Raw genomic sequence first — 11,867 nt, forward strand, 5'->3', positions numbered from 1 at the left:
TGTTGGGGAAGTCCAGAACCAAGGGTCACAGTCTAAGGATAAGGGGTAAGCCATTTAGGACCGAGATGAGGAGAAACTTGTTCACCCAGAGAGTGGTGAACCTGTGGAATTCTCTACCACAGGAAGTTGTTGAGGCCAATTCACGAAATATATTCAAAAAGGAGTTAGATGTAGTCCTTACTACTATGGGGATCAAGGGGTATGGCGAGAAAGCAGGAATGGGGTACTGAAGTTGCATGTTCAGCCATGAACTCATTGAATGGCGGTGCAGGCTCGAAGGACCGAATGGCCTACTCCTGCACCTATTTTCTATGTTTCTATGTTTCTATATTATACATGACCTTTTTCGACCTTACAAAGGCCTTTGGCACTGTCAACCGTGAGGGTCAATGGAGCGTCCTCCTCCGTTTCGGATGCCCCCAGAAGTTCGTTACCATCTTCCGCCTTCTCCATGATGAAATGCAGTCTGTGATCCTTACCAACGGATCCATTACAGACCCAATCCACGTCCGGACCGGTGACAAACAGGGCTGCGTCATCACCCAAACTGTCTCTCAATCTTCTTCGCTGCCATGCTCCACCTCACAGTCAACAAGCTCCCCGCTGGAGTGGAACTAAACTACAGAACCAGTGGGAACCTGTTCAACCTTCGCCGTCTCCAGGTCAGGTCCAAGACCACCCCAACCTCTGTCGTCGAGCTACAGTACGCGGATGACACCTGCACATACAGAGGCTGAATTCCAGGACATAGTAGACGTATTTACTGAGGTGTATGAAAGCATGGACCTTACGCTAAACATCCGTAAGACAAAGATCCTCCATCAGACTGTCCTCGCCGCACAGCACTGCCCCCCAGTCATCAAGATCCACAGTGCGGCCCTGGACAACGTGGACCATTTCCCATACCTCGGGATCCTCTTATCAATAAGAGCAGACATTGATGACAAGATTCAACACTGCCTCCAGTGCGCCAGTGCAGCCTTCGACCACCTGAGGAAAAGAGTGTTTGAAGACCAGGCCCTCAAAACTGCCACCAAGCTCATGGTCTACAGGGCTGTAGTAATACCCGCCCTCCTGTATGGCTCAGAGACATGGATCATATCGCTGGAGAAATACCATCAATGATGCCTCCGCAAGATCCTACAAACCCCCTGAGAGGACAGACGCACTAACATTAGCGCCCTTGACCAGACCAACATCTCCAGCATTGAAGCACTGACCACACTTGATCAGCTCCACTGGGCAGGCCAGATAGTTCGCATGCCAGACACAAGACTCCCAAAGCAAGCACTCTACTCGGAACTCCTTCACGGCAAATGAGCCAAAGGTGGGCAGCGGAAGCATTATGAGGACACCCTCAAAGCCTCCCTGATAAAGTGCAACATCCCCACTGATACCTGGGAGTCCCTGGCCAAAGACTGCCCTAAGTGGAGGAAGTGCATCCGGGAGGGCACTGAGCACCTCGAGTCTCATCGCAGAGAGCATGCAGAAATCAAGTGCAGGCAGCGGAAAGAGCTTGTGGCAAACCTGTCCCACCCACCCTTTCCCTCAATGGCTATCTGTCCCACCTGTGACAGGGACTGTGGTTCTCGTATTGGACTGTTCACGCACCTAAGGACTCATTTTAAGAGTAGAAGAAAGTCTTCCTCAATTCTGAGGGACTGCCTATGATGATGATGATGAAGAATCATCCTTCAATCCTTCACGCTGGCTCATTCCAGCTCTTAAAGGGAAGGTTATATCGTTGCAGGTGCTAATTTTTAGCAGTGCTGCATTTGAAGGAGACCTGAGAGGAACTGGAAGATTCTTTTGGTATGTCTGCTGCTAATCCAGCTGCAAGGGAGAGAGCTCATCATTTTAATGACATGGCATTGGAGGCAATGTTGGGGGACAATCGAGAGAACGAGGGAAGCGCTCATCCCAGAAACTGGAAGGAGGCCATTGCCCCAGATCTTCAGAGCCATGTGGAGGGGAGTGGCAGAGGAGGTGTCGGCCAGCACTGTAGTTCAACAAACCCTAACAGTGCCAGAAAAAATTCAACGGCCTCAGTCAGGTGGTGGTGAGTACATGCTTCCGCACCTGCTACATACCAGCCTCTGAACCTCTGTCTGTGCACACTGTGCAAACCAACACTCCCCCACTGAAAATGTGTAGCTGCTCAAGCTCACCTCCTCATCTCATGCCTTGCCTACATTCACAGCTATTCAACGATGGCAGGCATAACACCCACACACATTGCTGGACTCTTATCACACAAATTCCTTTCTTTTGCAGGCCAAGATGACACACAATTGGAGGAAGCATCAGACGATAGGCGTGTTGAACCTCAGCTCCAGCAGCTGTCCGACCTGGTGGAAGGGTAGCTCGGGAGCCAACCCCCCTGAAGGAGAGTATGGGTGTGAGTTCTGCTGCACAGAACTCAGATGAGGACCTTGATGGTGAGAATAGTCTTGGACTCTGCTTTGACGCCCATCACTCACCATTACAGCTCACATAAGCAATGGCTATGAGCAAGGCATCAAAAAGTGACCGATACCCATAGAAACATGCTCCAGGATGGAGCCAATGCTTTCAGGAAAGGAGACCATTTCTGTTAAAAAATTGGTGTTTTATTGAAAATTACTCAATTGTACAGTGCCTTCTTAGTGTTTGAGTGGATCATAACTATATCTCAATCTGTCTCATCTGACCTAAACCATTGATCCAGTCTGAAATGCAATAATATATTATTAATTTATTGAAATACAACTCTGGGGACACTTGAAGTTGTGTACAATTAAGTTAGAATAGTAACAATTCTATGTGGAACTTAAGAACAAATCCTTAACAGTGCTTCTAAGCAACAGCACAGCATTTGATGAAACCCGCCAGTGGTTCTGGTCTATAATATTAGAATATACTTACTATGAGAGAAGCAGATCACAATAAGAACTGGATGTCACAAATGTTTTCAAAGTTGCTGGCATTTCTCTGTACTTCACCAAAGTTCTGCATGAGTCTTATCAGTGAGTATTGGCACGATATTCAAATATTCAAATATGCAAAAATCAAAGATGATCCCACCAAAAGTCACTATATAGGGATAAGGAGCAGGAATTCTCTCTCTAGTCCAGGATCACTGGGGCATAAATTCAGGAATAAAACAGGTGCGTCGATGATGAATTCAGCAGATCAACAGCACAGCCCAATTTGCATAGGCATTCAGGCCACTGCTAAATTCTTCGGGGCCAATTCTTTAAGGCGGCCCTGGAACCCACCTGAAATGAGTACAGGCCCCATTTTAATATTGAATTGAGGGCCCTGCGCCTATTCTAGGACCGGTTTACTAAATTCACTTAAACTAGTTGGAGCTTGCACTGCGGAAGCTCCAAATAGTTTTCCAGGCACTACAGTGGCCTAACCAGCAGTCGATAAAGGGAGCGCTGGAGGTCTCCGCAGTTACTGGCAGGTATGTTTTGTTATGTATTTAACCCCTTGCAACCTGTATTACACTACCACCAGAGGGCCTACCTGTTGGAGTCCCAAGGTATCCCAGCATCACTTGGGAGCACGGTATATAAGCAGGCCACCCACGAGGTACCTGTACTCTGGAGTCTTATTAAAGGAACTAAGGTCACACTTGCTCATTGTACACAGTACTCAGTTTCATCCTTTATTACGAACGTATCTGTTTAATGTGGAGCCAGGAGTAGCAGCTGCTACTAGCTCACACTCACCCCTGCCCCCCCGACCCCCCATGACTTCCTTCCTCCCTGGATGTACCCACGGGTTAAAAGGCTCTGATTGGCGAGCTGCATCAGAGTGCCCGCTTTATTCCTATGTGGCCCGAGGATGAATTTCGAACAGTTCTCGAAACCTCTCTCTTCCAGTATGTGAGTCCAGCACGCCAACCATTTTGCACCCGTTATCAGGGGCTATCAAATTTAGGACCATTGAAGCACACCACCCGTTGTTAGAGCTGATAATAGTCAACTCAGCACAGGCTGGGTATCAAACTTAGGTGCTTCCTGTCTAAATGGGCTCAGTACCATATGCACTGCATTTATCCACTGTGTCATAAGAGAAACTCTACACAACTTCAGTCTTTGAATAAATCAAAATCATCCCAATTCAGATCAGGTCAAATTTGCAAGTCATGACTAAAACTACAAACAATTCAACAGTAACAGATTATTGACGAGTGTCATTTTGTGATTGAGGACAGATCACCGACCAGGAGAACAGACCTGAAAGGAATTTTGCAATCCATCTCAGATCATGATAGCAGCGTTTTTTTTAAAGAATACTGTTATTTTAGTGTGGCTTGTGTTTACTTTAGTTGATTTAATTTTTGGGCTGGGAGTCCTTAATTGTTGGGTGATTGGGTCAGAGAGAGCTGCGTTTGTACTTTCTTTCGCACTGAAAGCAATAGGAATGCGATTGTGCCTGAAAATGTCATCCTGCCTAGGAAAAAATCCATTTCTTTTTGTCCTATAGTACTTCCATTGTTGGGGCTGTAACATAAAATGCTGGAGAAGAGCCTGAATCATAAATGAATGAAAAACATTGTGAAAGACAGGAAATATGTGCGTTCAGATAATGAGCAAAATACAGGCTTGGCAGAGTTTAATGCGTTACTAGAGGATTTCTGTGGCATTGTGGGATAAAAAATGTTAAGGAATAATTGAGCGCATAAAAAAAACCTGTACCAATCATATACATAAATAACTGTCCCTTATTGTATACTAATTAGAAATGGAAGAGTTAGAAACATACAGAATATATAGCAGCTCAAATAAATTATAATATGCTTACTTAGAAATATAATCCGAAAATGTATACTATTCAAAGTACAAATTATATAATTGCATAATATTGTCCATAAATATTTAAATCTGATAAAGGTTTACATCTTCTCTCTGAAATCTGAATTCAAAGACATTCAGATAAGCGATGTAACAGATTCTTTGATATTGCCCTCAGCACTAAATGTTTGAAATATACTGAGCAAGAGTTCAAGAAATGAAGCAAAGTATGATGTTTTCTATCATGCTCTTCACACTTCTGAAAAAGGGTAGTGTTTCGTGTAATTTCTTCATTTTATTCCTTTGGGTAAGGATCAAACGATCGTCTCGCAGGTGAATTCATCCAACATTTATTATTGGGAACACGTTCCAATTGCGTTCCATTACAGCAGGCATTAAATTTACTATAAAGGATTTTCCACCAGGGAAGTACAACATAATATTGGGCTCCTTGACATTTAGTGATAAATGATTGATAGATAGCCAATTTTAAGTAAGCATTTTATCTTGGGATAAAATAGCATATAATTCCTCAAGTGACTTTGAAAAAAATAATGTGTTCTGTCATCTACTTTTGGGAGCAATGGAGATAACCAGAGTGGTCACATAATAAAATGGTCGTGTATATCAGTGTCACATTCTTGGGGATAGAGTGCACTCTCAACCAATGTAATTCAATAAAGACTTTTACCAATTTCTTTTTCAAATCAGCTAATTCAAAACAAAAGTGAACTTGGAACACATGCTTATAGCAGCCAGGGTATAGCATGGCCGTGAGGAACTCAAGACTCTCAACAGACACAGCAGGCGGTTGAATGAGTTAATGGTTCAAGGGCAAAAGCTGCACGTTTTCACTGTCAGACAGGTTCAGTAGCGCAAGCTAATTGTTTTATTGTGTTTATGACATTGTATTTGAGATAAAACACTTGTGTTAAAGCTATGATATAGTTTTATCACTCTGGCGTTCTGCCAATGTATCACACAGTCTGCACTGGCAGCTTGCCAGAGGCACAATATGGGGCCACAGTGTAAATGTTGTTTCTTTTTTAAAAAAATAGTTTAACTGATCTGTCACATTTGTGTCAGAATTTTCAATCTCCTTCAAACAATACAATGAAACCTGAGAATCAATCTCCTCAGGCTTAAACCCTTAAAGTCACTAAATCAACCACCGTCATTATCTGGGGGGTCATCTGTATGAGTGATAGGTAAAGATTACTCGTACCCGAGTAATTGCTTTTTGTTTCTTTAATCAAAGTCACAAACAATAGATGAACAGATCTGACAGAATGTCAGTGAGATTTTGGTAGTACTGAAGTCTACAAAACTAAACTGCTTCCTTTTTATATGCTGATGACTTGCAGATCACATCAATGCGGGGGACAAAAGTAACAATACAAAATGCAGCAAAGAAACACTTCTAATTAGATTTGAAGGAATTTTCTACGTCCCAGCATGGATAGCAATCTATTAAAAGCTATACACTGTTCCTGTTCCATCTGCCTGCCATTAATTAACTCTGAAAAAAGCTCTTCTGTTGGCCAGAAATTAATAATTTTACCATCTATTACCAAAAGTGCACTTTATACATATTTTCTATTACTTCTGTGTTTACAAACTGATGCCTTCTGAAATTGTACAACAGCTTTAAGAAGTGCTACTCTAATGTAGCTTAATGCTGCTGATACTTTGGAAGTTCTGACTTTGTTCCTGACCATCAAACAGTCCCCACATATATGGGGAAAGTCCCTACAAGACAGTGAGTGAGCAATCACATCACTAGTCGGTACAGGAAGGTCAAGTGCTCAATATGCCTGTAGCGAGAAAAGTTGGAAGTCTTTCCATCTAGAGACACAGCATTTACCCTTGTCGTCAGGCAGTGCTGCCTCCAGTGGTATAAGCAAAACTCACTTCTGGGAGCACTCTCAGTATTCCGAGAGTTAGCAACGATGCCTCCTTTAACTTATGGCCCAGACCCACAATAAGGGCTGCCTACAGCAGCAGCATAATAATCAAATGGAGTATCAGTCACTGCGAAGTGGAGGCTGGGAAGTGATTGTCCAGGTTGAACTGGTCCCAACCTACGTTACAAGTCTGGCTGGGCATTCCGATTCTGGCTATGCTTGGGTTTTGGCTCAATGAAAGGACTTGCATTTGTATAGCATCTTTCATGTCCTCAGTGTTATGTATGCAACACCTTGTAACCAGCATTCTACCACCACCAGAGGGCGCATCTGTTGGAGTCCCAAGGGATCCCAGCATCCCTTGGGAGCACTGTATATAAGCAGGTCTCCCATGCTGTGCCAGCACTCTGGAGTCAGAATAAAGAGACTAAGGTCATACTTACTCAAGTCTACAGTACTCAGTCACATCACTTTATTTGAGATATAACACTCAGGACACCCCAAATGCTCACAGCCACTTTTTAAGTTGTGGCCACTGCCTCAGCTCATTTGTTGCTGAAACCGTCATCCATGCCTTTGTTACCTCTAGACTTCACTATTCCAATGCACTCCTGGGCGGACTCCTATCTTCCACCTTCCATAAACTTAAACTCATTCAAAGCTCTGCTGCCTGTGTCCTAACTCGTACCAAGTCCCATTCACCCATCATCATCATCATCATAGGCAGCCCCTCGGAATCGAGGAAGACTTGCTCCCACTCCAAAAGTGAGTTTTCAGGTGACTAAACAGTCCAATATGGGAATTACAGTCTCTGTCACAGGTGGGACAGACAATAGTTGAAGGAAAGGGTGGGTGGGGAGTCTGGTTTGCCGCACGCTCCTTCCGCTGTCTGCGATTGATTTCTGCATGCTCTCGGCGACGAGTCTCGAGGTGCTCAGCGACCGCTCGGATACTCTTCCTCTATTTTGGGCGATCTTGGGTCAGGGATTCCCAGGTGCTGGTGGGGATGTTACACTTTATCGAGAAGGCTTTGAGTACCCATGTGCTCGCTGACCTACTTTGGCTCCCGGTTAAGCAACGCCTCGATTTTAAAATTCTCATAATCTTAAAATTCTCATCCTTGTTTCCAAATCCCTCCACTATCTCTATAATCTCCTTCAGCTCTACAGCCCTCCAAGATATGTGCGTTTCTTTTTCTGGCCAATTGTGCATCCACAATTTTAATTGCTCCACCTTCAGCTGCCAAGATCCTAAGCTCTGGAATTCCCTCCTTAAACCTCTCCGCCTCTCTACCTCCCTCTCCTCCTTTCAGCCATGCCTTAAAACCTAACTTTTATACCAAGAATTTAGTCCTCTGTCCTAATATCTCCTTATGTGGCTCGGTGTCAAATTTTGTTTAATACTGCTACTGTAAAGTGCCTTGGAATGTTTTACTACATTAAAGGCACTATAGAAATGCAAGTTGTTGTTTTATAGGCAAAGGTGGCAACCAATTGCACACAGCAAGATCCCACAAACAGTAATGAGATGATTGATCAATTAATCTGTTTTACTGATGTTGTTTGACAGATACATGTTGGTCAAGATACCAGGAAAACCTCTTCTGAACAGTATTAAGAGATCTCTCCATCTACCTAAACAGGAGGACAGGGCCTTAGTTTAACATCTCATCCGAAAGATGACAACTCTTGAAAATGCACTATTTCCTCAATACATCACTGACGTATCAGCTTAGATTATGTGCTCAAGTCCTGGATTGGAACCTGAACCCACAACCTTGTGACTGAGAGGTGAGAATGTTGGCATTGAGACAAGCGAATACTGAATGACCAAATGAACATATTCTGCAGCAGTAAATCCCTCTGCTGCAGAATATGTTTTATTGCAATTAGCCATTGTTGAGCTCAGCTTTGCCCAGATAGCGAATTGAGCCTGACTGAATAGGATTTCCTTGTGCTCATATAAGACTATTGCCATTAGCTTTAAATGTGCCATTGAAGAGAATAATTCTTTCTGGGGAAAGTATGTTATGTTCCATGAAACAAACGAATTTCATGAATCCCCAACTTCAGCAAGTGAGACGCTAATTTTGAACATTTAATGGAGCTTTATGCCTTAATTGGTATCACTGTCAGAGAATCAACAATATCAAATATAATTCTTACAGCACAGCGCCATGGAGTGGTCGGAGATAGGTTTGCACCCACGATCTCGACATTGAAACAATCAGCAGTTCCATGCAGGATAGATAGGAAAGTTTGAGGGGATCTAATCTTCAGTTTGGGTCAGTTCATAACACTAAGTCAGAAGATGGTAAATTCAAGCTCCACTTGAGTACTAAGGTGATACTTCAGAGCAATACCAAGATAGAGTGGCATTGTTGAAGGTGTCATCTTTTGAATGATCATCATCATAGGCAGTCCCTCGAAGCGAGGATGACCTGCTTCCACGCCAAAAAGGGATGAGTTCACAGGTGTTTCAATGAAGGACCTAATATTCCAGATCCCGAACTACATCGTGAAGGGTGGAAGATGCCTGTGCGTGGATTTTTTTAATGTGTGGTGGCCGTTACACACCAGCCACCACACGGGCTTGACAGAGCTAGGTCTTGGTCCAGTGGCAAAGATTACCCAAGACTAACTGGAGATCAGCACAGACCGAGTGCGCACACATATCGCAATGTGGGCTGGCCCGTGCTGCCCCTGGACCATCGCCTCTTCTGGGCCCCGGATTCATGCCTCCCCTGGGCCCTGATCATATCCCTCTGTGGATGATGTTAAACTTAAGACCTGGCTCCATGTTCAACTGGATGTTAAAGATTCCGTGACACTTTTCCTTTTCGAAGAAGAACAGGGAGCTGTCACAACCAACATTCTTCCCTTTACCAAAACTACCAAATAAAAAGTTAATTCATTTCATTGATATTTGTGGCTCTTGCTAATCACAATTTGGCTACCACGTAACAGTGAGTGCACTTCAAAAGGTAATTCAAATGAGAAATGTTTTAGATGTGTGATGGACGCCACATAAATACAAGACTCCTCTTTTCTTTGGCCATTCAGGTGCACCTCTTACGTGGACAGCAGCAAAGCAGAGGACTGGGAGCAGGTGGCCACATGGGATGTATGGTCTCTGGAGAAAAGTATTGGGTATCTGGTGGTGTCCATAAATCAGAACCTAGCATAACTCAACATTTTCAGGAGAAGGGGATCAAAAAAAAGACTAAAGGAAATGGTCCAATACATTCTTTTAAAAGTCACAATTTTAGTGAAACTTTAAATACAGGAAAGAATCACATTTTCAAAGAATGCCAGTTTATGCATAAATGTAACACAGTAACCGTACCAAGTGAAAGTGTGTAAATCATAAATTAATTTGCAACTTTTTTGTATAATATAAAATCAACAAGTGTTCCAGATTAAAGTGGGTTTCCATTGCGCATGAATACTTCTAATATTATTGCATCATTATCAAATTCCAGAAATAAATTTCAATGAAATTAATAGCTAAAGTAAACCAACTCCTCAATTAGAAAAGAAAACTACATGCGGGACTGTGTAATTTATGTTATGTTGATTTCACATCAAATTATATCTCAATGGACAGTTATGGATTTTAAAAACATAATATTTACAAAGAGATTATGAGAAGAAGTCAAAAACAGAAAGGTTTACCAAAAATCAGTGAGCTCTGGCTGTATTTGTTTTGATGCATAAAGGCACTTCTGATATAAATATTAATATTAGAACCAAGTCCAATATTATCTGAAAATACATACTTGCATTCTTTTTAACAACATCCTTAGTTTGTCTCCTCACTACTTCATCTACTCTCTGACCTTAGTAATTACTAGTCATTGGTTAAAGAGAAATTGGCCTGGAATTTACAGTCGTGATGACGGCGAATTGGCAAAGTTCGGCGTCATTCCACCTCTGAAACTGACTGCAACTTCCGGATTTAACGCAGGCGCTTGTGGAAATTCCAAAGTTGCGGTCAGTCATTGACAGCTCCGAAACTGACTACACTGTGTCATCTCCCCACCTCCCCCCCACCCGTCCACAGAGCCGGCAATCTGTGCAATCAGCCAAATCTTTGAAACTGACGAAAACTTCGGCTCTTCCGCAGTAATTACACTGTTAAATTCCCCACTAAAAGTTAGATCCAAAAAGATTAGGTGTAACTGGGGTTTTAACAGCATTATTACTGCTAAACAAATGTTAAGGGCCTATTTTAATTTGCGCGGTGTGAAATTTGTCCATTTTAATAAAAAAAAAATTTTTTTAATAAACATTTCAAAAAAGAATTTACTTTTTTTTTAAAGTTTGTCCATCTTTATTTCAGGTTTGCCTTTTCCCCATGTGAAAGCCCCAATAACTGTTTAGAATATTAAGAGCTTATTCGCTTCCTTGTTTGCTGTCTGAGAATTCTGCCTTTTGATTGGCTGCTTAGACAGTCTGTTGATGTCACAGCAATTAGAACAAAGGGATCCCCAGTAAGTTCCATTGAATTGAATTGGTCGGAAAACCCAAAGTTCTCAATACAGTGATTGCGAGATCCTTGTGCGAAGTGTACTTTGGGGTCTTTGCTTCCCTGCTGACTACAAATCCTGGGTCATTGTTTTCCTCACCACATGGGGAGAAAAATACAGAGGAGAAGCACATCATTTTAGATTAAGTTACATCACATACCACTGCCTCTAATGCCATTTTAACAAGGCAACAAGATGATTTGATGTTTTTAAAAACTTATTCATGGGATGTGAGCACCGCTGGAAAGACCCGCATTTATTGCCCATCCCTAATTGCCCTTGAGGAGGTGGTGGTGAGCTGCCTTAATGGCTTGATGGGCCATTTCACATGACAATTAGGAGTCAACCACATTGATGTGGGTCTGGAGTCACATATAGGCCAAACCAGGGAAGGACAGCAGGTTTCAATCCCTAAAGGACATTGTGAACCAGTTGGGCTTTTACAATAATCAGATAGCTACATAATCACCATTATGGAAACTTGCTTTTCATTCCCGCTTTATTTAATTAACTGAATTCAATTCACAAACTTCCATGGTGAGATTTGAATTTTCATCTCCAGATTATTAGTCCAGGCCTCTGGGTCACTAATAGTAACATAACCACTATGCTACCGTACCCATTATGTAACTCATTGGCCGGAATTTTGTG

This window comes from Pristiophorus japonicus, chromosome 12, assembly GCF_044704955.1.
Source record: "Pristiophorus japonicus isolate sPriJap1 chromosome 12, sPriJap1.hap1, whole genome shotgun sequence".
Classification (NCBI taxonomy): Eukaryota; Metazoa; Chordata; class Chondrichthyes; family Pristiophoridae; genus Pristiophorus; species Pristiophorus japonicus.